Genomic DNA, 26,784 nt, shown 5'->3' with positions numbered 1-26,784 from the left:
GGCAGAGACACAGGCAGAGGGAGAAGCAGGCTCCATGCACCGGGAGCCCGACGTGGGATTCGATCCTGGGTCTCCAGGATCGCGCCCTGGGCCAAAGGCAGGCGCCAAACCGCGGCGCCACCCAGGGATCCCAGTGTTTTATCTTTATGTACTTTCTGGGCCTTTTAAAAATTAGTTGGGCTGGTGGTTTACTTGAGAGTTAATTCGTAGTTTTATTTATCATTCACACTAAGTTATCACTCTAATACTATACCTGTGCTGTTAAATTTATTACTATACCTTTTCTCAGTTCCGTTTTCATTTTTTTAAAGTATAAATTTGACTAATTGGGTTTCTTTTTTCTCTTTTTTTGTCAATATAAGCTTTTCAAGCAATATTTATATTTGTTTTTGGCTCTATCCCAAAGATTTTAAAAATATTTTGTCTAGGAGTTTCATTGCTTAAAAAATATTCCACTATTATTTCTGGACTTTCTCCCTGCAGAGAATTCTTTTGAAGATAATTTTAATCATTTCCTCACATAAACTGGTACTCTCAAATTATTATTTTAAAACTACATAGAATTCTCTGTAAAATTTAATCTTAAGTTTTGTGTAGCTTTTTTTTTTTTTTTTTTTTTTTATTTATGATAGTCGCACAGAGAAAGAGAGAGGCAGAGACACAGGCAGAGGGAGAAGCAGGCTCCATGCAGGGATCCCGAGGTGGGATTCGATTCGGGATCTCCAGGATCAGGCCTTGGGCTGAAGGCAGCGCTAAACCGCTGAGTGACCCGGGCTGCCCGCCGATTAGAACTTAGATGACGGGTTGAGCACTGGGTGTTATTCTGTATGTTTGTAAATTGAACACCAATAAAAAATTAATTTATTTAAAAAAAAGAACTTAGATGCACAGAGTGACATCATTTTAGAAGGAGATCTCAGATACCATGATTTTCCAACCTCTTCAATTTATAGATTTGGAAACAAAGTCACAGAGCAGTAAATGTCTTACCTAAAGCTAAGCAACGAAGAGATCTGGGCTAGACCTCCAAACTTTTGATTCCTTGTTTTTTGCCCTTTGAAATATATCATCTTCATTTTTCTACAATGATTGTCAATTTCCTTTTAATAGCTCTCTGCTTAATCGTTCCATGATTTGTGACTGATGCTTTAATTTTTTCCCTTTATTATTTGCTATGCTGCTATGGAAAGTAAGGAAACCTCGTTTAGGCATACATGGGTGAAAGCTCCCCCTTTAGGGCTTCCTGACTCCATTATAAATGAGATTTCCCTAAACAAAACAAAAAGGCAACCTAGTTAATAGTTTAATCTACTTAGGGTATTTGCAAATGATATATCAGGTAAGGGATTAATAATCAAAATGTATAAGGAAGTTATACAACTCAGCACCAAAAATCTCCAAACAATCTGATTTAATATATGGGCAGAGGACCAGAATAGATATTTTCCAAAGAAGACATACAGATGATGATATACATACAACGTACAAAAGACACATCAAAAGATGCTTGGCATCATTATTTATTAGGAAAAAGCAAATCAAAACCACAATGAGATATCATTTCACACCCGTCAGAAGGGCTAGTATCAAAAAGACAAGGAATAACAAGTGTGGGCAAGGATGTGGAGAATAAGAAACCTTCACAGACTGTTGGTGGGAGTGTAAATTGGTACAGCCACTATAGAAAACAGTATGCAGTTTCCTCACAAAATTGAAAATAGAAATTCTATGAAATGCAGTAATTCCAATACGGGGTATTTACCCAAAGAAAATGAAAAATATCAATTTGAAAAGATATATGCACCTCTCTGTTTATTGTAGCATTCTTTACAATAGCCAAGATATGGAAGCAACCCAAGTGCTCACTGATAGATGAATGGATAAAGAAGATGTGGACTATATATACAATGGAATATTATTCAGTCATAAAAAGAATGAGATCCTGACATTTGTGACAACATGGATAGAATTAGAGGGTATTAAACTAAGTGAAATAAGTCAGAGAAAGCCAAATTCCGTAAGATTTCACTTATATGTGGAATCTAAAAAACAAAACAAATGAACAAACAAAAACAAACTCTCAAATGCAGAGAATTGGTGGTTGCCAGAAGGGAAGTAGGTGGGGGGTTGGTGAGATAGATAAAAGGAATAAGAGAGGCAAACTTCCAGTTATAAAATAAATAAGTCACAAAGATGAAAAGTACAGCATATGGAATATAGTTAATGATATTAACTATATAGTTAATATGTAGTGACAGATAGTTACTACACTTATGAGGGTGAGCACTGAATATGTATAGAATTGTTAAATTAATATGTTGTACACCTGAAACTAATATAACATTGTATGTTAATTATACTTCAAAGATAAAGATAAAAAGATCAGAAATCATTTGAAATAATGAAATACATGATACATTCTGATTGAGTGTAACATTCATGTAAAATAAAATGTGCTTACTTGTTTGTAATTCTATGTATATATTTAAAAGAATGATCTGTTTTTCAGATGCTGAGCCAGAACCACGCAGGTAAGCCCCTCTTGGACTTCTAAGCCTCAGAAAGTATGATTAATGTTTCCTGTTTTAAGCTGCTAAGTTTTGGGATAATTTGCTACATAGCAATTAAACTAATATAAAACTCTATCATCAAACTCTGTAAACTCTATCAAAACTAGTATAGTAACTCTATCATGACATTTACTCTCAACTCATTCTGGGTCCAGGGCTAGATATTGAGAGAGGAAGACCAATCCAGGAAACTGTTAGTTCATTCTTGGGAGTTATTAGATCAATATTTTATCACTTCTTCTCCTATAGTATGTTGAGTCATGGATTTTAGGCACTTAATTAATTATTTTTTATTTTTAGGCACTTCATTAATTCTAAAGAAAGAACTGGGGCTCAGGTGATAGCAAAGAACATGGACTACCTGAGATACAGCCCTTCTCTCTTTTTCTGTGAGTATAAGGGCAATATGTTAAGAGATTAAGGAGTTTCACTGTCTTAAACCCTCAGTATCAAATATTTAAAATATAATTTGCCAAACTGCTAATTATGTATTAGTCTTAAAAATTTCATTTCTAACAAATGAAATTTATAAAATTATGGTTAATATTAATGGTAATTAATATAAGGGGAAGACACCTAAAAATATTTTTAAAGATTTTATTTTTTAAATAATCTTTACACCCAACATGGGGCTTGAACTTACAACCCTGAGATCAAGAGTTGCATGCTCCACTGATTGAGCCAGCCAGGTGCCCCTAGAACTTTTTGTAATAGTCTGTACCCTGACACATTATAATTTTTAAAATTATAAACAATTTTAATTCAGTACTACTGTACTACTTAAACACTTGTGCTAAGTTGAGAGAGGTGCAAGAAAGAAAAAATTAAAGAGAAACCTACAGTTTAGTCATGAAGTGTGATAAAACCAGCTATTTTTCTCTTCTCCTGAAAGGGATACTGTCGCTTTAAATTTAGTATGAAACAACTTACTTAACCAAGACACACGCACGCGTGCACAGACACACACACACACACACACACACACACTATAATTTGCCAGGGGAAACTGGCAAGAGTTATTAAATTGGTAACTTATGTCAGTAAGTAAAAATTGCCAAATTGGCTTCCTGCCTGAATGGTCATGGCAGAGGGTAAAATTAAAATAGATTTTCCTAAGTGCCTTAGCACTATCTTCTGTTTGGTGGAAAATAGACAAGTAATTTTCTCTGCTGACTATAAAACAGTGTTTTATATATCATATATGGAGAAATGGATGGAGAGCAAAATAAAAAAGAGATTGGCAAATTATGTGAGAAGCCATCCAAAGAAGGGTGAAAAAACCTGCTACTCTTCTACTCTCAGTGCAATTTAGTTCAGAAGCATGCAGATTTTTTTTTTCCCTTTTGAGCCTCAGGAGTAGCTGCATAAAATTCTTGCCAGAATAAGTAGCAAACTTGGCAAAGTGCCCACAAACGGACTTAGTTTTAGTAAATATTCAAGAATATTTGAAAATTAAATAGGCTTAGAAATAATTAAGAAGTCACAAGGAAAGAAATCCATATATATCATAGAATACAAACATACAGATGCGTGTACATCCACAAGCACACATACACTTTGTAGTATGATGCTCTAAAGATATACTGCCTTTAGGTGACTGTGTAATTGCAAGTTGCTTTAGTTTATTTAAGTACTGTGATTTGAAAATCTAAGTTTGATATAAAGTCATGCAGAAACTCAGTATTTAATTTGGAAAAAACACATTCTTCTCCTCATGTACCCTTCAATATCAAAAATATGCAGCATTGTTTACCACCATTTGGTAGCATCATACAGCATCTGTAGGAATAGCTGGTACTTCATAATCCATTAATCTCCAAAGGTCTAAAATTGCAAAACAAATATCTTGAGGCCACAGCCACAGTCCTACTCACGAAAATGTTATATGATAACTAAACAGAGGGTATTTGGTTAAGAAAAAAATTAAGCACTGAAAATTCTCTCTATAAGATAAATCCACAGAAGAGAGCTCCAGGACAGCTCTCATGATGTAGGGAGGCTTTGAGGAAAAAATCGTCTGGGCTCTGAGGCATAGGATCAGGCTTCAAGGGATTGAGAGAAGGGCATTAGGAGCGACAACAATGTAAGTGGAGAAAAGGAGGAGAGTGATTTAGATTAGAACTGAAAGTTCATGCTAGGAAGTAGTTTTGAGAATAAACAGGTAGGTAGTGAGCAGCACAAGAAAGGGACTGGATTTAATAAGTGGGCACTGCAAGGAGATTTCTAGAATCTATTTCAGGAGAATGGTGGTCTATGAACAGAACTAGTTTTTCTATAATACAATGTTTGATTCTTTTGTGAATAAAATCTTTCATAGTTTCTCATGAAAGGTAACACTAGTATCTTTTTTTTTGCATTTTTAATTTAAATTCAATTTGCCAACATACAGTGTAAGACTCAGTGCTCATTCCATCAAGTACCCTCCTCAGTGCCTGTCACCCAGTTACCCCATCCTCCAACCCACCTCCCCTTCTGCAATCCTTTGTTTGTGTTCCAGAGTTAGAAGACTCTCATGGTTTGTCTCCCTCTCTAATTTTTCCCACTTAGTTTTCCTCCTTTCCCTTATAATCCCTTTCACTATTTCTTATTTTCCATGTATGAGTGAAAGCAGATGATGATTATCCTTCTCCAATTGACTTATTTTACTCAACATAATATCCTCCACTTCCATCCACATTGAAGCAAATGGTGGGTATTTGTCTCTTCTGATGGCTGACTAATATTCCATTGTATGTATATACCACATCTTCTTTATCCATTCATCTGTCAAAGGACTTCATGGCTCCTTCCACAGTTTGGCTATTGTGGACATTGCTGGTATGAATATTGGGGTGCTGGTGTCCTGGCGTTTCACTACATCAGTATCTTTGGAGTAAATACTTAGTAGTGCAATTGCTGGGTCATAGGGTAGCTCTATTTTTAATTTCTTGAGGAACCTCCACACTGTTTTCCAGAGTGGCTGTACCAGTTTGCATTCCCACCAACAGTGCAAGAGGGTTCCGCTTTCTCTATATCCTCTCCAACATTTGCTGTTTCTGTCTTATTAATTTTCGCCATTCTCACTGATGTGAGGTGGTATCTCATTGTGGTTTTGATTTGTATTTCCCTGATGGCAAGTGATGCACAGCATTTTCTCATTGTTAGTGTATAGAAATGCCATTGATTTCTGTGCATTGATTTCGTATCCTGCCACACTGCTGAATTGCTGTATGAGTTCTAGCAATCTTGGGGTAGTCTTTTGGGTTTTCAATGTATCATGTCATCTGTGAAGAGGGAAATAAATGATAGCTTGAGAAGGAAGAATATGCGTCTAATTGGGATTCCCCAAGAGGCTGAGAGAGAGAGGACCACAAAGTATACTTGAACAAATCATAGCTGAGAACTTCCCTAATCTGGGGAAGAAAACAGGCGTTCAGATCTGAGAGATAGTGTGGACCCCCCCCAAAAAATCAATAAAAACCATTCAACACCTTGACATTTAATAATGAAACTTGCAAATTTCAATGATAAAGAGAAAATTCTTAAAGCAGCTCGAGACAAGAGATTCTTAACTTATATGGGGAGAAATGTAAGATTAACATCAGACCTCTCCACGGAGACCTGGCAGGCCAGAAAGGGCTGGCAGGATATATTCAGGGTCCTAAATGAGAAGAACATGCAGCCAAGAATACTTTATCGAGCAAGGCTGTCACTTGAATAGAAAGAGAAATAAAGAGCTTCCAGAATAGGCAGAAACTTAAAGAATGTGTGACCACCAAACTGGCTCTGCAAGAAATATTAAGGGGGACCCTGTAAAAGAAAGAGGGAGCCCAAAGAAACAATCCACAAAAGCAGGGACTGTATAGGTAATACGATGACACTAAATTCTTATCTTTCAATAGTTACTCTGAACGTGAATGAGCTAAATGATCCCATCAAAAGACACAGGGTATCAGACTGGATACAAAAGCAAGACCCATCTATATGCTGTCTACAAGAGACTCATTTCAGACCTAAGAACACCTCCAGACTGAAAATGAAGGGGTGGAGAACCATTTACCATTCAAATGGTCCTCAAAAGAAAGCTGGGGTAGCAATCCTCATATCAGATAAATTAGACTTTACACCAAAGACTGTAGTAAGAGATGAAGAGGGACACTATATTATATTTATAGGATCTATCCAATAAGAAGACCTAACAATTATAAATATTTATGCCCCTAATCTGGGAGCTGCCAAGAATATCATGTAATAACTGAAGTAAAGAAATACTTAGATAATAATACACTAATAGACTGTAACATGGCAAATGACAGCAAATGACAGATCTTCTAAGCAGAACATCACCAAAGAAAGAAGGGCCTTGAATGATACACTGGAACAAATAGATTTCACAGATATATACAGAACATTCCATCCAAATACAACAGAATACACATTCTTTTCAAGTGCAGAAGGAACATTCTCCAGAATACACCACATATTGGGTCACAAATCAGGTCTCAACCAATACCAAAAGACTGAGATTGTCCCTTGCGTATTTTCAGACCACAATATTTTGAAACTAGAACTCAATCACAAGAAGAAATTTGGAAGAAAAATGCATGAAGGTTGAAGAGCAACCTAGTAAAAGATGAATGGGCCACCCAGGAAATTAGAGAAGAATTAAAAAGATTCATGGAAACTAACAAAAATGAAAATACAACTGTTCAAAATCTTTGGGATACAGCAAAAGCGGTTCCTAAGAGGGAAATACAATACCTCAAGCCTCCCTCAAAAAAAATGGAAAAAAAACTCTAATACACAAGCTAACCTCACACCTAAAGGAATTGGAGAAAGAACAGCAAATAAAGCCTAAACCAAACATAAGAAGAGAGATAATAAAGATTAAAGCAGAACTCAATGAAATAGAGACCAGAAGAACTGTAGAACAGATCAACAAAACCAGGAATTGGTTCTTTGAAAGAATAACTAAGATAGATAAACTCCTAGCCAGACTTATTAAAAAGAAAAAAAAAGACTCTAATTAATAAAATCACGAATGAAAGAGGAGAGATGATAACCAATATCAAGGAAATACAGTTTTAAAAACATTATGAGCAGCTATATGCTAACAAATTAGGCAATCTAGAAGAAATGGATGCATTTCTAGAAACCCACAAATTACCAAAACTGGAACAGGAAGAAATAGAAAATTTGAACAGGCCAATAACCAGTTAGGAAATTGAAGCAGTCATCAAAAACCTCCCAAGACACAAAAGTCCAGGGCCATTCTACCAAACGTTTAAAGAAGAAATAATACCTATTCTACTAAAGCTGTTTCAAAGGATAGAAAGGGAGGGAATACTTCCAAACTCATTTTATGAGGCCAGCATTACCTTGATTCCAAAACCAGACAAAGACCCTACTAAAAAGGAGAGTTATAGACCTGTATTCCTGAAGAACATGTATGCAAAATGTATCTCACTAAGATAATAGCTAATAGGATGCAACAGTACTTAAGAGTATTATTCACCATGATCAAGTGGGATTTATCCCTGGGATGCAAGGGTGGTTCAACACTCATAAAAAAAAATCAACGTGATAGATCACATCATTAAGAGAAAAAACAAGAACCATATGTTCCTCTCAATAGATGCAGAGAAAGCATTTGATAAAATATAGCATCCATTCCTGATTAAAATTCTTCAAAGTGTAGGGATAGAGGGAACATTCCTCAATATCTTAAAAGCCATTTATGAGAAGTCCACAGCGAATATCACTCTCAATGGGGAAAAACTGAGAGCCTTTCCCTTAAGATCAGGAACACGACAGGGATGTCCACTCTCACCACTGCTATTCAACATAGTACTAGAAGTCCTAGTCTCAGCAATCAGACAACAAAAAGAAATAAAAGGCATTCAATCTGGCAAAGAAGGGCAGCCCAGGTGGCTCAGCGATTGAGCATCTGCCTTCAGCCCAGGGCGTGATCCTGGAGACCCGAGATCAAGTCCCATGTCGGGCTCCCTGCATGGAGCCTGCTTCTCCTCCTGCTCTGCCTCTCTCTCTCTCTCTCTCTGTGTGTGTGTGTCTCTCATGAATAAATAAATAAAATCTTAAAAAAAAAACTGGCAAAGAAGAAGTCAAACTCTCCCTCTTCGCAGATAACAATAGTAACTTAAAGATCCCTATTTTAAAATAAATAAATAAATTTAATAAATATATAAATATATATAAATAAATATATATAAATATAAATAAATAAATTTAAGTAAATTTAAAATAAATAAATAAATTTAAAAAATTTTTAATAAATAAATAAATTTAAAATAAATTTGGGGGCAGGAGTAAATAAAACCAGAGTGCCAGGATTTTTAGCCTGATAATTTGAAAACCTCCTGTTATTTAGATAATTTATATCTGAAAACTTAAGTTAAGGGATGCCTGGGTGGTTCACTCAGTTAAGTGTCTGCCTTCTGCTCAGGTCATAATTCTGGGACACTGGAATTGAGTCCCACATTAGGCTCCCTGCTCAGCAGAGAGCCTGCTTCTCCCTCTCCTGTTCCCCCAGCTCCTGCTCTCTCTCCCTCACTCTTTTTCATAAATAAATAAATAAACAAACAAACAAACAAACAAATAAATAAATAAATGTAAAAACTTAAGATCCCATAGCTTATAAAAAGAAAAATATGTTTTCTGGCCCACTGGACTGGGAACAAGAAAAATGGATTTTAATTATTTTGCCATCAAAATATATACCTTGTCACCTCCAGGTTCAATTCCTTTGGTTTTTCTGATGGCATTGAATTCAGCACGTCATAAAAAAATCCCCTTCCCCATCCCTTCTTCAAATGTCCTGTTCCAACAGGCTGCTAAAGATCTAAGGAGAGGCTCCAGGGCAAAGCAGTTGGTTCTGTGGCTTTTGCTTAGGTTTCAGAAAAATGTGCATGATGAGAAGAAGGATAGAGACAAAGAGTCACATGGTATAGCATATACCTATTGTGTTCTTTCTGCATTACAGGTGAATGCACCTACAGTTAGATTGGAGAAATGCCCCATACACAGTTGGATGGGAAAAGTTCTATTTCAATACAATGGTGTGTTTTAGTTGGTTGTACCTTATTGGACATCCATGATCAGGAGTTGATTTGGAAAAAGGAGTTTAAAATGTCTACATCTTTTGCTATTATGAATCCAACTGTAAACAGAGAAGATAAACAATATATGGAAGAGCTTATAGAAATTTAAGATGTAAGATTTTACCTTCTGATTTCTTGAAACATCTTCACACTCAAATCAAATCTGGAAATGAAATAAAATGATGAATGCTTAAAATCTGTGTAGTTACTAAATTCTCCAAAAATTTTGAGGTATTCAAAATAACAGCTAAAGGAAATCTTGTTCTCTTTTTTAAAAAGATTCATTAATTTGAGAGAGAAAGCGTGCTTGTGAATGCATGAAAGTGGGGGAAGGGGCAGAGGGAGAGAGAGAGAGAGAGAAAATCTCAAGCAGACTCCACACTGAGCATGGAGCCCAAGGCAGGGCTCAATCTCGACCCATGGGATCATGACCTCAGCTGAAATAAAAAGTTGAACACTTAACTAAGTCACCCAGGCACCCCCCCAAAATCTTGTTCTTTATTACATTTTTATTTATAGAATTTTATTCATATAGCTTAAGTTTTAGTGACAGGAGATCATCTACCTTCCTTTCATTACAAAGAATATTACCCTATTTCTTTTGATCAAATCAGTAAAAAAAAAGTGGCTGCAGTTATAAATATGAATAAAATATAGTCTCTGCCTATACTGGGATGAGATTTTTGGGAACTTTGGGAGGAAATAAGTATATTTTGCATATGGGAGGAATGGGAATAATTGGTAGGCAGCTTCTAACATGGCTCCTAATAATTCTGTCTCCCCTTATTCTTGCACTTGTGTAATCCCTTCACCTTGAATGTGGGCTGGACCTAGTGACTCATTTCTAACAAACAATGCAGGAAAGGGGAGGGATGTCACTTCTGAAATCAGGTTATAAAACTAGGGCGACTTCTGTCCTGCTCAATCTCTCCCACTTGTTCATTTGATGGAAGCCAGCTGCCATGTTGTGAGCTTCCCAATGGAGAAGCCCAGTGGCAAGAAAGTGAGGGTGGCCTCTGAGGAACTGAGGCCTCAGTCCAATAATCCATGAGGAATTTAATCCTGCCAGCAAACACATAATCCTTCCCTAGCTGAGCTTTCAGATAACTACCAGCCTAGGTAACACCTTGCATACAGTCTTGATTGAAACACTGAACCAGAGGATTCAACCAAGTGTTCCAAGATTCCTGACCCACAAAAACCATGAGATAATATTTGCTGTTTTAGTCATTAAGTTCTGGAATAATCTGAATACAGCAATAGATAATTTGTACTGCCCTCAAGTAGCTTATGGTCTAATTAAGTGAAATAAACATAAAAATAAAGATAACAGTTAATATTTATGTCATGCTAATTATATGCCAGGTACTCTTCTAAGCATTTTACATATATTAATTTGATACTTACAATAACCTAATAAGATATTACTACTATTGCCATTTTATAGATGAGGTAGTTGAATTATTTAACAAAAGGTTAAACAACTTACTGTCACACATCTAGTGGAGCTAGGATTCAAACTCAGGTGGGTGTCAGAGTTCAAGTTCTTAATCACTATATTGTACTGTTTCTTTCCATCTTATATGCCATAATAGAAGTATGTACTCTTTATAGAAGTAATACAGCATAGGGAATGATTATATCTGTAGGATAAATGGGTCAGAAGGATTCACAGACACCTAAGCAAAATTTGAAACATGGAAAGAAGGCATTCCAGACAGACGGAATAGCATACGCTAAGGTACAGAAGCACAAAACAATATTGTACTTGCCAAAGACATATGTTACTATTCCTTTCAAATGTTTGTAATCAATTATGTGGTTGTTCTTCATATTCTGACCTTTATTCCTATTGGTAAACACTATGTTCTCTGAATTCTAATAAGCCATGACTCTTTTTAGAAAAGAGTAATGCTGGATTCTCAACCAACGGCAAAGGGAGCTATTAGAATGAATCAAGCGAAAAATCTCCCCACTCATTTCAACACATAGGTGACTTAGAGGATTAATAATGGAGGCATTTGTCTTTTGTAGCAATAAAAACACACTCTTTACAGACTTTCCGTGTGCTCTCTACTAGAGAGTACCCAACATGTATAATGCTCTCCCTGCCTTTGGGATGATGAGGAAGATCAGTCATAGGTTTGAGAACCACAAGTCTCTATACTCTATACTGAAATGTAACTCTAAATAATCTTGCATCAGTTCCAAATAATCTACTGATTATTTGACAGGAAAAATGGAGAGGAGAGAAAAAGGGGTATTAAACATAACTCAGAATTAATCACTGGAAAAAGTAAACCTAAAAACAAAGAGAAGTGTCTGTAGATATAATTGTGGACATGAAAGGAGTGGTTGCCTTTCCCTTTCATTATCATAATTATCCTCAAAAGCAAATTAAAAAAAACTTTTTGAGATAATTGTAGATTCACATGCAGTTTTAAGAAATAATGCAGAGAGATCCTTCATAATGCAATATTGCAAGTAGAAAATTAATGCTGGTGCAATTCACTGAATGTATTAAGTTTCCATGAGTTTCACAAGCACTTGTGTGCGTGTTCATGCAAATTCCTATGCAATTTTGTGTGGCCACCACAGTCAAGATACAGAAGAGTTCCATCACAAAGATCCCTCATGTAAGTCTTTTGCAGCCACAGCAGTGTCCCTTCTACTATTGTCAATCCCTGGCAGCCTTCAATCTGTTTTCCATCTCTGTAATTTTATTATTCAAGAATGTAATATAAAAAGAAGCTTTTGAGACTGGTTTTTTTTCTTCCACTCAGTATAATTTCCTTAAAAGTCATCCATGGCACTGTGTGTATTAATAGTTCATTCCTTTTTATTGCTGAGTAATATTCTATGTATGACTATACCACAGTTTTGTTAGTTTTGTTTTGTTTTTTTAACCAGTAAACTTTGAAGGACATTGGTGTTGTTTTCTTTCGGGGACTATCACAAATAAAACTTCTGTGAGCATTGTATGTGCTTATCTGTCATCTGTATACCCTCTTCAGTGATAAGTATGTTCACATCCTTTATCTTTTTCTGACCGGATTGTTTGATTTTTTAGTGTTGACTTTAGAGAGTTCTTTACATAGTCTAGATACAAGTCCTTTGGCAGATCCGCAGTTTGCGATTTCTCTCACTCTATAGTTTGTCTTTTTCATTCTCTTTACAGGATCTTTCACAGAGCAGAAGTTCTCAATTTTGATGAAGTTCGGCTTATCAATTTTTCATTTTATGGATTGTGCTTTTGGTGTCAAATCTAAAATATCTTTGCTCAGTGCTAAGTCCCAATGATTCTGCCTATTTTTAAGTTTTATAGTTTACCTTACCTGTTTGACATGTAAGTCAGTAATCTATTTTGAGATAATTTTTGTAAAAAGTGTGAGACTTACATTAAGATTTTCTTGGGAGGCCCAATTATTTTATGAACCTATTTCCTGAAAAGGCTATCCTTCCTCTATTGATTTCTTTTGCACTTTAAAAAAAAATCACTTGGGCATATTTGTGTCAGCCTATTTTTGGCTTCTCTATTCTATTTCATTGATCTATGTGTATATTCCTGTGCCAATACCATACAATCGTGGCTACTCATTATATATTGAGATTTAACTGGACAGAGTGACTCCTCCTTTTTTATTCTCCTTTTTCAAAGTTGTTTTAGTTATTATAGCTCTTCTACTTATACATATTAATTTTACAGCAAAATTGCCTGTGTTACAAAATACCTTGCTGAGATTTTTGATCAGAATTGCATTAATCAAATTGAGGACAATTAACATCTTTATTATACTGAGTCTTCCAATTCATGAACACAATATATTTATCCATTTATTTAAATATTCTTTCTTTCATCAGTTTTTTGTGATTTTCAGAATACAGATCCTGTATATATTTCATAATATTTATACCTAAGCATTTTTCTTTGGAGCATTATAAATGACATTGTGTTTTACATTTGTTTCCTCAACTGATGTTGTTAGTATATAGAAATACAATTGCTTTTTGTGATTTGATTTTGTGTCTTGTGACCTTGCTGAACTCATTTATTAAGTTCTGGGATTGTGTATATAGATTCCTTGGAATTTTCTATATAGACACTAATGTCATTGGCAGATAGGGACAAAATTATTTCCTCCTTCCTGATCTGTAGGCCGTGCCTTTTAGTTTTCTTGCTTTGCTGAACTGGCTAGAACTTTCTGCCACTTCACTAGGTAGTGAGAGTAGATATTCTAGGACATCTTAAGGAAAAGCATTTAGGCTGGCACCAGTAGCTGTGTTAGCTGTAGGTTTTTGTAGATATTCTTTAACAAGTTGAGGAGTTACCCCTTATTCCTAGCTTACTAAGGCTTTTAATCATGAATGAGTATTGAATGTTATCGAATGTCTTTTCTGCAACTCATATGATTATGTGATTTTTCTTCTTTAGCCTGTTGATATGGTTGATTATATTGACTTTTGAACGCTGAGCCAACCTTGTATTCCTGAAACAAACCCCTCTACATTGTGATACATGAATCTTTTTATATAGTGCTGGAATCAATTACGATTGTGTATTTTTTGCAACTAAATTTGTGAGATATTGGTCCATAATTTTCTTTTGGCTGTCATTATCTGGTTTTGTGGTCAGGGTAAGACTAGCTTCAGAGAATGAGCTGAGAAGCATTCTCATATTTTAAACTGGAAGAGTTGTATGGAATTGGCATTAGTTACCGTTGAAAGATTTGGCAGAATTTTCCAGTGAAACCATGTGGGTCTAGAGATTTCTTTCTCGAGAGTTCCAAAATCATGAATTCAATTTCCTTAAAAGCCTTAGAACCATTCAAATAATCTACTTAATATTGAGTGAGTTGTAGTAGTTAAGTGTTTATTGAGGAAATAGTTCATTTCATCTAAATTGTTGAATTTATACGTATAGAGTTGAAGTACTACTGCCTTGTTAGCTTTTTGATGTCAGCAGGGTCTGTAGTGATATTTCCTGTTTCATCCCTGGTATTTCTAATTAGCGTCTTCTTTTATTCTTTGTCAGTCTTGCTAGAGGTTAATTTTCTTCTATAGATTTTCCCCATTGTTTTTCTATTTTCAGTTTTATTGATGTCTCCTTTTATATTTATTATTTCTTTACTCTGCTTGCTTTGAGTCTGTTTTGCACTTCTTTTCTGAGGTCCTTTAGGTGAGAGTTTCTTTGACCATGCATTACTCAGAAATGTGTTGTTTAGTTACAAGTATTTAGAGATTTTTCTATTAGCTTTCTGTTATTTATTTCTAGTTTGATTCCATTGTGCATGGAAAACATAGTATAATCTTATTTGAGTGAGAATTGTTTTATTATTTTTATTTTTTAAAAAGATTTATTTATTTATTAGACACACACACACACACACAGAGAGAGAGAGAGAGAGAGAGAGAGAGAGAGAAAGGCAGAGACACAGGCAGAGAGAGAAGGAGGCTCCATGCAGGGAGCCCGACATGGGACTCGATCCCAGGTCTCCAGGATCACGCCCTGGGCTGAAGGCAGCGCTAAACCGCTAAGCCACCAAGGCTGCCCGAGAATTGTTTTATGACTCAGGAAATGGTCTATCTTGGTATATGTCCATGAGCACTTGATAAGAATATGTGTTTTGTTGTTATTGGGTGAAGTATTCTATAAATGTTGACCAGATCCTGCTGGCTGTTGGTGTTCTTCTATTTATTTTTTATTTTTAAAAAAGATTTATTTATTCACGAGAGACACGGAGAGAGATGCAGAGACACAGGCAGAGGGAGAAGCAGGTTCCCTGTGGGGAATGCGATGTGAGACTCGATCCCAGACCCTGGGATCACGACCTGGGCTGAAGGCAGAAGCTCAACGGCTGAGCCACCCAGGCGCCCCTGTTGGTGTTCTTTTATATCCTTGCTGATTTTCTGTCTAGTTGTTCCATCAGTTGTGTTGAAGTCTCCAACTATTATTGTGAATTTGTCTATTTCTTCTAGTTCTTTCAGTTTTTGTTTCACATTTTGTTTGCAGCTCTGTTGTCTAGTGCATACCTATTTTGAATTGTCATGTCATCTTGGTGAATTGACCCTTTTATCACAATATGGCCATCTCTATCTCTGGTAATTTTCTTTGCTCTTAAGTCTTCTATAGGTGATATTAATATAAAGTCAGCCACTCATGGCAGCACACATTTCTTTAATGTTCATATGATATTTGGTTTTAAATTCCTTTCATTGCCGATAACATATTTGAAATGAGCTTATTGTAGACATCATATATAATTAGGTCACATTTTTAAATCCATTCTGCCAATTTCACCTTTTGATTGGTGTATTTAGGCTATTAACATTTAATGCAATTATTGATATGTTACAACTTAAATGTGCTATTTTGTTTTCTGTGTATACTTTTTGTTTTCGATTTCTGTAGTTTCCTTTTTCCTGCCATTCTGTGTTACTTGAACATTTTTGAAAATTCTATTTTGAGGGGCATCTGGGTGGCTCAGTTGGCTAAGCATCTGTCTTCAGCTCAGGTCATGATCCCAGGGTCCTGGAGCCAAGCCCTGGGTCAGGCTCTGCTCAACTGAGAGCCTGCTTCTCCCTTTCCCTCTGCCTGTCACTTCCCTCACTTGTGCTCTCTGGATCTCTATCAAATAAATAAATAAAATCTAAAAAAATTTTATTTTGAAAATTCTATTTTGATTTATCTATAGAGTTTCCCCCAACTTTGAGATAAAATTGACATTTAACACTATGTAAGTTTAAGGTGTATAATGTATTGATTTGATATATATTGCAAAATGGATCACCATTTATGTTTTTTAAATTTACCTATTTTTGGTAAAATATGCACAACATAAAATTTACCATTTTAAAACATTTCTAAGTATATAATTCAGGAGCATTAAGTACATTCACAATGTTGTGCAAATATCACTATCCTGGCAGCCCCGGTGGCCCGCGGTTTGGCGCCGCTTTTGGCCCAGGGTGTGATCCTGGAGACCTGGGATCGGTCCCGCATTGGGCTCCCGGCATGGAGCCTGCTTCTCTCCCTCTGCCTGTGTCTCTGCCTCTCTCTCTGTCTGTCATGAATAAATAAATAAATTCTTAAAAAAAAACAAATATCACTATCCATGTCTAGCATCTTTAATCTCAAACGAAACAGTAACTCCCCACTTCCTCTTTATCATAGTACTTTTTTTAAAAAAAGATTTTGTTTATTCACTCATGAGAGACACAGAGACAGAAGCAGAGATAGAGGCAGAGGGAGAAGCAGGCTCCATGAGGGGAACCCAATGTGGGACTTGATCCCAGGACTCCAGGATCACATCCTGGGCGCTAAACCGCTGAGCCACCCAGGGATCTCCTATCTCTAGTACTTTTTAATTTTACCTGTTGTATAGTTTTTTTAGTGGTTGCTCTAGGTATTACACTATGTATATGTGTCACAGACTACTGTGTCACTATTTTACAAGTTCATGTTAAATATAGAAACCTTAACTCCCTTTATGTCCTTAACCTTCCTGTTTATAGTATAATTGTCTTAAATATTTACTCGACATACATTTAGAACCTTATAAAATAGTGTTCTAATTTTTGCTTCAGTTATCAATTTAGGAATTTATAAAATTCAAGAGTCTATTGTATATACCAATATTTTTTATTATGTTCTTCTTTCTTCCTGATGTTCCAAGTTTTCTTCTTTCATCATTTTCCTTTCTGTTTAGAAAATATTCTTGGGACAACTGGGTGGCTCATTCAGTTAAGTGTCCAGGTCTTGACCTCAGTGGTTATGAGTTCAAGTCCTGTGGAGCCCACTTAAAAAAAAAAAAAAACACCTCGGTGTGGAGCCCACTTAAAAAAAAATTCTTTTTTGGTGCAACAAATTCTCTTAGTTTTCCTTCATCTGAGAATTTTTTTTAAAGATTTATTTATTTGTTTATTTATTTATTTATTTATTTATTTATTTATTTATTTATTTATGTATTTATTCAGAGAGAGCAAAAGAGAGGCAGAGGCACAGGCAGAAAGAGAAGCAGGCTCCATGCAGGGAGCCCGAAGTGAGACTCGATCCCGGGTCTCCAGGATCACACCCCGGGCTGCAGGCGGCACTAAACTGCTGTGCCACCGGGGCTGCCCCATCTGAGAATTTTTTTGATCTTCATTTTATCATTGAAGGTTATTTCACTGGACATAGGATTTTGGGTTGACAATCCTTTTAATACTTGAAAAATATTGTGCCACTTCTTTTGGCCTCCATAGGACCTTAGGTGAGAAATCTGCTATGATTCATATTGATGTTCCCCTATAAGTAATGCCATTTCTTGCTGGCTGCTATCAAAATATTTTGTGTTTAGTTTTCAGAAGTTTAACTGTTGTATGTTTTGGAGTGGATTCCTCTGGGCTTGTCTTTTTTGCAATTTAACTTCTTGAATTTGCAGTTTTATGTCTTTTGCCAAGTTAGGGAAGTTTTCAGATATTATTTCTTTGAGTATTTTTTCAGTTCTCCTCTCACTCTCCTCCAGTGACTACAATGATATGATTGTTACTTTAATATCCCATAGTCTGAGATTCCATTCATTTTATTCTAGACAATTTTATCCAGTTATTCAGCTTGAGTAAGTTCCATTGGTCTGTTCCTCAAGTTCTACCATCTGTTATCTTCACTCTATTATCAAGCCCTTATGGTAGGTTTTTTTATTTCACTTATATATTTTTCAGTTCTATAATTCCTATATAATGTTTTTATAACTTCCATTTTTTTGCTGAAATATTTACTTTCAATTTGTTTCAAGAGTATTTGTAAATTATTGATGAAGTATTTCTATGATAGCTGCTTTAACATAATTATCAGAGAATTCCAACATTTGATTCATCTCATTATTGGCATCTTTTGATTGTCTTTTCTCATTCATGTTGTGATTTTCTGGGTTCTTGGATGAGTGATTTTTTTTTTTTTTTGTATCTTGAACATTTTAGATATTAGATTATGGAGCTCTGGATTCTATTTAATCAATCAATCAATCAATCAATCAATTTTTTAATTTACTTTTAAAGCAGGAAGTTTCCTGTTGAGATTTAGCACATGGGCTGCTGGGTGTGTATGTTTAGCTTCTCTCTGAGCCCTGCCAATACCACCTTGGCAAAAGTGAAGCACTGACTCACACCGCCTGGTTGCAAATGGGTGGGGTGGAAGTTCAGCTCCCCCCTTACTCCACTGGCAACTTCACAGTGAAAGTGGGGCACCAACTCTGTCTTGTTGCATCTGAGTCAGGGTATAAACTCAGCTCCCCTCTCTTTGCTGATACTGCCTGCTGGGGAAACTGGAGCACCACCTGCTTTTGCCAGGCAGGAGATGGAAGGTCAGCTCCCCACTCCAGCCCTGCCAAAACCATCCTGCAGGGGAACTGGAATGCTGCCTCTCATGTACATCATTAGGGAGGGTTGAATGGAAAATTAACTCCTTGCTCAGCTCTGCTGAAACCATGCTAGGATTAGAGGGTGTAGTTTTTCTGTATTTGGCCGGAGTAGGACAGAATTGCCAATAAGGCTCTCCATTGTGAGGCTACTCTTTTTTCCATCCTTTGTCTAGGGAAAACAGACTTTTCTTGGAGCTTTTATTGTTTGTGCCTGTTCATAATGCTGCATTGGAGGATTCTGTATTGCCCTGTTTGAGATCTAAGAGGAAATAAAGAAACCTGGAAATTTATCATTGTGTATCATTCCTCAAGTATCCAGATTCCTATGTAGCACAATTTCTTTCTACCTTCCAAACTATTACTATGCTTGTTTTTTGTACTATTTCTAGGGCTTTTTAGGGACAACCTAGAGGAATGGGATTACTTCATGTTAGTTGAACTGAAAGTTTCCTTAAAAGGCCATTTTAAAACATTAGCTTAGTTTACTACCTGGAATCTCCCCAAAGTTGTCAAAAGTCATGAATCTTGTATTTTAGCAATTTACAGCCCAGACTCTGAACAGATGCATAAACAGATGAATCAAATGCATACATAATAAGAGGAAATAATAGCACCCTAAGTTCTTATAGGGCTTAATGGGTTATAGAGCACTTTACATATATAATGCATATATGCACATGCTCTTATATATTTACTAATGAAATGTATACATTTATTATATAAAGTATATTCATATTACTTTATAAATATATATATGTATGTTTCTCTCAACAATGCTTCAAGGTAGGTAGAACAGATATTGTTATTAAAAAAAAGAAAGGCTGCTTGTTTAAGTTCTTGCCTAAAGTTGAAAAGTTGATAAGTAGAAGTGTTAATTACAATTTTTGTGCCTCTTAGCCCTGAGCTCCTGATACCAAACCACACAACCTAGGGTAAATGAGCCTCTGTTCTAGCAGAAATCTTGTACTTATCAAGTAAGTACAAAGTGTAATTTTGGCTTTTTGAGGCATAGTGGCTTATGGACTTAGAGTCAGACAGATTCAAATTCAAATTCCGGGGACCCTGGGTGGCTCAACGGTTTAGCGCCTGCCTTTGGCCCAGGGCGCGATCCTGGAGTCCTGGGATCGAGTCCCACGTGGGGCTTCCTGCATGGAGCCTGCTTCTCCCTCTGCTTGTCTCTGCCTCTCTCTGTCTCTCATGAATAAATAAATAAATAAATAAATAAATTAAATCTTAAAAAAAAAATTCAAATTCCAGCTCTTACCATGTCTTATTCGTGTAATCCTGGAGAAATTACTTAACCCCGTCACACCTCAGTTTCTTCATCTGTAAAATGGGGACAAATATAATAATATTTACTCCAAAAGGTTGCTTTGGATAATCACATTTAAAGCAAAGTGCCTGGCATAATGTAAGCACTCAATAAATGGTAGGTAGTTACTATTATAATGAGGGATAAATAAAGCAAAAACAAAACAAAACCTAACCAACAACAACACTGCATTTCCATGAGGGAATAATGATTCAGACTCAAAGCTTTCAAAAGTGGAGAGGGTGCCTATGTTCATTCCTGTTTGGTTGTGTCACACCTCACATGCTGCTTAATAAATCTTGGCATCTCTATAATTTTAAAACTGGAAGGACCTAAAAGGTCACCTATTGCAAGCTTCTCACTTTATAGATAAAGAAACTTAGGTTGGGAGGAGTTGAATGAATTACTTCAGTGTTAGCACCCTTCTTGCTATACCCAGTAAAGTACACAAAAGAGTGAGCAGGAAATAAAGTATAGAAAGACACCCCAGATTCCAGAAGGAAAAAGATTTGGGCCAGTAAAACACAGAGAGGTGAAGAACAGATCCAAAAGGTATAAATACTTCCATACAGGTTTGGTACCATATATGAGAGCAAAGCCTGCATACCATACTTACAGAGATATATAAGGGGGTAGCTTAATTGGTGGGCAACCAATCAAAGTGCCCTGGCCTCCAAAAGTGAGGAAGGCTACACTGGGGTTAGGTTTTGCTAGTGACAGAGAGGCTGTCTTTTGACAAACATTAGTGGGGTTGAAACACAGGGGTAGTGGATACAGAAGAAAAAGTTATTGTCACCACTGCCCATCCAATTCCTAACAGCAGGTCATAATGGCAGGTAAGTATCATCTAGCCAGCCAGCAAAGAGGCATTTAAGTGGCAATCTGCCCCAAACCACACAGAAGACATAAACAAAGTGGAAAACATTCACAGTATTTTTTTTTTTTTTTTTGCTTGTGGTTGTAGTTACTCATTTGTTAAACTGGTCTTAGCAACAATTCCCAGAAATGTGTGGAGATTTTTTTTATTTGAAAATGATGAAAATTGGGATCCCTGGGTGGCGTAGCGGTTTGGTGCCCGCCTTTGGCCCAGGGCGCGATCCTGGAGACCCGGGATCGAGTCCCACATCAGGCTCCCGGTGCATGGAGCCTGCTTCTCCCTCTGCCTGTGTCTCTGCCTCTCTCTCTCTCTCTCTCTCTCTGTGACTATCATAAATAAAATAAAAAAAAATTGAAAATGATGAAAATTGACTTAAGAGATGAGGACTACTATTTTGTGTAATTCAGTATTTCATTACACATTTTGTCAGTTTACTCTTTTATGTTAGCTGTGAGCTAGAACAGTAAGTAATTAACAAGCTCTTTTCCTCAAGGTCTTTTTTTATAAAGTCTTTCTTACCGTTATCAAAAATGTATTTTGCATAACAGTACATTTTTAAAGCAGTTTTTAAAATAAATTCTCAAATTGGAAAGATGAAATTTTGACTTTTTCTATCTTGCCTCTATGTAGTTTCAGATTTCAAAGAATAAATGAAAGTGAAAAATATAAATATGAGATATGTTGAATAAGGGTGAGTGCTAAGTTCTAGTAATGTGCAACAGCTATTAAACATTTCAAAAGATGTCAAAAGCAGTTCTGGAGTGCCTGGCTGGTTCAGTCAAAGAGCTTGTGACTCTTGATCTTGGGGTTGTGAGTTCAAGCCCCATGTTGAGTGTTGAGATTACATTAAAAAAAAAAAAGGCAGTCCTAAAAACTTTTGTTGCTGTTAGAGAAAAGTTGTGAAGTGGACCACAAAAGCAGTTTACAAAATGTACATAAAAAGACCTAGTTTTTATGAAAATGCACATATGGGTATATGCGTATACACAGGAAAAACTCTGGAAATTCACTCCAAATGTTAAAATGTTAAAATTAATTTTTTTCTGGTTTCTGGGATTTCATGAGATTATAATTTATGTATTATTTCTTTTTCTAATTTCCTTATGATGAATATGTATTTTAGTCATAAGACAAAGGTTTTCTTTTCCTTTTCTTTCAATTAATAGTTGCATAAATGTGACAGAGAATCAAATTTAAAATGAAAAGCAGGACCAGAGCAAAGTCCAGAAGGACCACAAATGAGAGGTTCTCCAGATTAAACAGAGTATGGGGGCAGGAGTTCATTTGATACTGGAGTGGGGTTTTGTGTTTTTGTAGGAATTCTTTTTTATTGTGTGGTGAAAATGCAACCACAGAAAAATAATTTGCAGTTGTTCTGAAAACTGATTTTTCCCCCTTTTGCTTCTAGAGACTCTCCTCTGAGAAATCATAAAGGCTTAAAGCAATTATGCACTATAGGAAGGGCCAATACAAACTATGGAGGGAACGTAGAGCTCTCTGCCCTTACAAGTACTATTTTTCTCTTTGGGTAAATTTGAAGCCTCTTCTCTTTTTTAAAAGATTTTAAGTAATCTCTACACCCAACATGGGGCTTGAACTCACAACCCTGAGATCAAGAGTCACATGTTCTACCAACTGAGCTAGCCAGGCGCCCTGAAGGCTCTTCTCTTATTATGCTCTTTCCTTTAACAAATACCTAAAGCACTTTTTCTATGCTGATTGTCATATGGGAGAAAAAGAAAAGTCAGCCCGGATCTAGGAGCTAACAATCTAATTGAGTAAACAAACTGGAGAAGTTAAACAAGAAGAGACTTAGGAATTAAATGACTTAACACAGAGGTCCTATAGCAGTTCAAGGATTGGCTGGTAACTGTACTGTGGTCACGTTCTAGATCAGCACTTTTCAAAATAACTTTCTACAGTGATGGATTAGCACAGTAGCCACTAATCACATGTGGTTACTGAGTACTTGAAATGTGGTCTGTAGAACTGAGGAACTGAATTTCTAATTTTATTTAATTTTAAAAGCTACATACAGTTGGTGATTTACCATACTGAAGAATGCAGGCCAAGATTTAGAAGGTATCAGAAAAGTTGGGACTTGTTACTTGAAGAAAGGGGAGGATTTGAATGGCTTTGGACAAAGAAAGGCATTCCAGGAGAGGAAAAAACATGTGTGAACTATGCTCACTTCACTCTAAAAATGTGAAAGTGTCCAGTCTTTGGATGGGGGGATTGTGATGGGTTGCTACACTGGGCAGACAATCCAGCTGAGAGTTATGATTTGAAGCTGTAGGTAATGGGGGGTAATTGGTTCTTTATTTTTTCTTAATTGAGGTATAATTGATATATAACATATTAGTTTCAGGTGTACAACATAGTTTGCTATTTGTATGATTATTTCTGATCAGTGGATAATAACTCTTATGTCGTCAGGCATTATGTTGAATGCTTTAGATAGATTACCTCATTTAATTACTATAACAACCTTTTGAGGAGAATAAAGATTCATTTGGTGGCACTGTAGGGGTAAGAGAAGCAACTATCTTAGAAATATCTCAAAGCTACAAATGATGAGGATGCAGAAGTAAAAAGCCACATTAGGACATTAGGAAATTAGACTCAATAGAACTTGATGTTTGACTACATGTGGAAGATGAATAAAAAAGGGAGAAGATAATCTGTATCCCTAGGGATACTGATGAGGACAAAATCCTGAGGAACATCAATATTCTGGGAGTGAATGAAGGCAGTTGAATTAGCAAAAGGATCTTGGGAAGGATGGAGATGGGTAGCAATGTAAACAAGTTAGTGGAGTCGAGGCATTTGATAAAGGGTTGAGAGTCCTGCAGGTAAGTTAAAGATGAGGATGGAGGGATACCCAACTTTAGTCGGTGGGGCAAGAGACTCTTGATCTTGGGGTTGAATTCAAGCCCCATGTTGGGTATAGAAGTTACTCAACAAAAGATAAGGATGGAGAAGTGGTAGCTGTAGCTAGGAGTTAAGGTAATGCTGACAAACATAAGGTAATGCTGACAAAAAACAGAGGAGTCAAAGGGAATAAAGTTGATTTTGAAAAGAAATAATGCACTTTTTTTAGTATGTTGCTTGGAGGTAATGAGTCCTCTGGATGATGCTGTCTTGGTGGTTGGAGGGAATGTGAAGCTAGAGTTTATGAGGCAGATTATGGCTGGAGAGGGGAAATTGTAATGTGTTGTCCCAGGACAGCAGGTAAAGGAAAAAGAGGTTGAGGATAAAACCTGAGGCAAATACCCACCCACATAGACGGCTAAATGAGCCAGAAAGGGAGAAGGTGTGACTGAATTATTTTACCAGGGCAATGTCAAGGGAGAATTTTACAGGTGAGAGTAAGTCAGAATTTTCTTGTGTAGCGGTGAGCTCGAGGAAAAAAAAAATACTGAGAAAAGAGAGAGCTTATCAAGGAGGTCAGGGAGGAAAAAGTGAAAAGGTTTGTCTGGGCAGTTTAGCAGTGAAGAGTAGAGGAAAAGGAAAGCATTTGAGAAGGGATAAACAAAAACCATCTCTCTCCCAATTCCCCAGGTAGGTCAGTTCCATTCAGTCTCAAAGCAGAAAGGAAGAACCTAGTATATAGGAGGGGAAGGAGGTCTGGAGGAAGGTGAGATGAAGCCAGCAAGTCGAGGCTGGCAACTTAGAAGGTAGAAAAAACTCTCATTCCTTCAAATACTTGACAACAGTTCACAACGGATGGTACAAATACTCTGAGAAGAATGGCAGAGGATGCTGGAGCTGGATGTTTATCTTCTCAGTGAAACAGCAATCGGGACCATCTGCCAAGAAAGAGGAGAAAGAAAATTGGTTTGGTGGAGAGGGGAAAAGAGATTTATAACAGCAATAGCTAGGGCCACTCTTGAAAATCACCAAGAAATGAATAAATTGACTCGAGACTAGATCAACATGATTCCATTTTAGGTTGCCATCTCAGATTTACTTCTGGGAACAGGCAATACTAACCACCACCATTTCTCCTATGGCTATTCCTTGCTTACTATTAATGTTTACATATGATATCTCACTTAATTTCCCAAGAATCCCATGCTGCACTATTAACTGCAGTTATTTCCAAGTTATAAAAAAGGAAATTGAGACTCAACAAGATTTCGCCTTAATTACAAAAAAAAAAAAAAAAAAAAAAAAAAAAAAAAAAAAAAGCCCACTATGTTGCTAGGCACCACTTTCGGGCACAGATAAAGATGGGGAAGGGGCTTGCCTTTATGGGGATTTACTGAAGAAGGGCTGGCGGAAAAGGAAACGAAAAATCGAACCCGGTTATTTCAGCTTTTAACAAATGGTGTGAAAGAAAACTGGTGATACGGCTGATATATATATACAAAAAAATATGACACAACACTGGAGGAGCGCAGGAAGGTGGAGCGGTGTACCTATCAGGGTGGTCAGGGGAGGGTCCTCTGAGCGGACAAGTGAACTGAGACAAGGATGAGAAAGGTGTCCGCGTTTTCCAGGCCAACGAGGAGCTAAGCGCAGAGGCCCCGAGGTGATTAACTAATGCGGCTTTCCGAGGAAAGCTAACAACGCCACTGGAGCCTAGTGCGCGAGGGGATACAGGCCGAGGCTGGAGACCCCGCGGCGGTCGGGGAAGGATTTACGCCAAGGAGGAGGTGACTCAGTTCGTATGGATGGAATAAGGCGCCAGAGAGCAGGGGCCAGGCGGGGCCGCCCTCCCGCGCGGCTTTCCACTGCGTGGAGCTGCCCGCACACCGTGCGGCGCGCCGGCTACCGGCTGGGAGAGTCCAAGCCCTGGGGCCGAGGCGCCGAGGCCGACAGCGGGGTGGGCAGCGCGACCTCCCCGCGGCACCAGCGTCGCAGCAGCTCCGACGGCCCCGCTGGGCCCTTCCCCGCGCCCGCCCCGCGCGGCTACCGAGCAGCCCTCCTCGGCCGTGCTCCGGCATCACCCCCGCCCCGCCGGGCTCCGTTTTCCGTCCGACGAGTCCCGTCTTCCCAAACTTCGGAATAACAGTAGTCCCAGGAGTGCGGGTGAGAGGACACAGATGATGACCGGGGCGAACTCCTTTCGAAAACAGACCTTCCCCTCTGTCTCGTTCTCCCTCCTGGCTTTCCCGAAATAACTTGCTTCCCAGTACGCACCCCAAGTCACCCCCCTCCAACAGCGAGACCGTTGGTTCGGCCCCTAGGCTACGATTGGCTGAGGGTTTACGCCTCAGCCAGGGATTGGAGGACGTTGGTCCCTTACGTACCGCCCGCGCCCATTGGTTCTTTTTCCCCGTTTCTGGGCGGAGTGGTTAGGGACGGTTTCCACCCTCTTGTTTACGGAGAGCGCAGTTGTAGCGCTCTGCGAGCGCCGGGGCTGTCTCCAAAGTTCCCTTTTGAGCTCCTCGGGCCAATTGGGTTCTTGCTCCACCCTCGCCCTCTCCCTCGCACGCATCCCGCGTGGTACTGCCCACACCTTTAGAGCGGCGGCGTGAGCGGACGGCCGTCGCGTCCTCCGCCCGCGAACGCTAGGCGGCTCCCC

At 37.6% G+C, this 26,784-nt stretch overlaps 3 long non-coding RNA genes across 3 annotated transcripts in view; 1 reads left to right on the top strand and 2 right to left on the bottom strand.

The window, feature by feature from the left end:
• LOC125752755 (uncharacterized) overlaps positions 1 to 9,850 on the top strand; it is a 60,182-nt gene extending 50,332 nt beyond the window's left edge. The window contains exons 3-5 of the long non-coding RNA XR_007402936.1: positions 2,510 to 2,531; positions 2,871 to 2,959; positions 9,550 to 9,850. This is a non-coding gene — a long non-coding RNA (uncharacterized LOC125752755). The remainder of the gene's footprint in view (positions 1 to 2,509; positions 2,532 to 2,870; positions 2,960 to 9,549) is intronic.
• LOC112664346 (uncharacterized) overlaps positions 1 to 20,398 on the bottom strand; it is a 34,035-nt gene extending 13,637 nt beyond the window's left edge. The window contains exons 1-2 of the long non-coding RNA XR_003139654.3: positions 20,330 to 20,398; positions 9,792 to 9,830 (exon numbers count right to left, since the gene is read on the bottom strand). This is a non-coding gene — a long non-coding RNA (uncharacterized LOC112664346). The remainder of the gene's footprint in view (positions 1 to 9,791; positions 9,831 to 20,329) is intronic.
• Positions 20,399 to 21,297: 899 nt separating this feature from the next.
• LOC125752754 (uncharacterized) lies at positions 21,298 to 26,396 on the bottom strand. Its single transcript, XR_007402935.1, has 2 exons — positions 25,676 to 26,396; positions 21,298 to 25,063 (listed from the first exon to the last, which is right to left on the bottom strand). It is a non-coding gene; the product is annotated as an uncharacterized LOC125752754 (long non-coding RNA).
• Between the last annotated feature and the right edge of the window lie 388 nt (positions 26,397 to 26,784).

Source organism: Canis lupus, chromosome 17 (assembly GCF_003254725.2).
Source record: "Canis lupus dingo isolate Sandy chromosome 17, ASM325472v2, whole genome shotgun sequence".
Lineage (NCBI taxonomy): Eukaryota > Metazoa > Chordata > Mammalia > Carnivora > Canidae > Canis > Canis lupus.
Note: the sequence above shows the minus strand (reverse complement) of the source record. Positions and strands in the feature narration are given on the sequence as shown.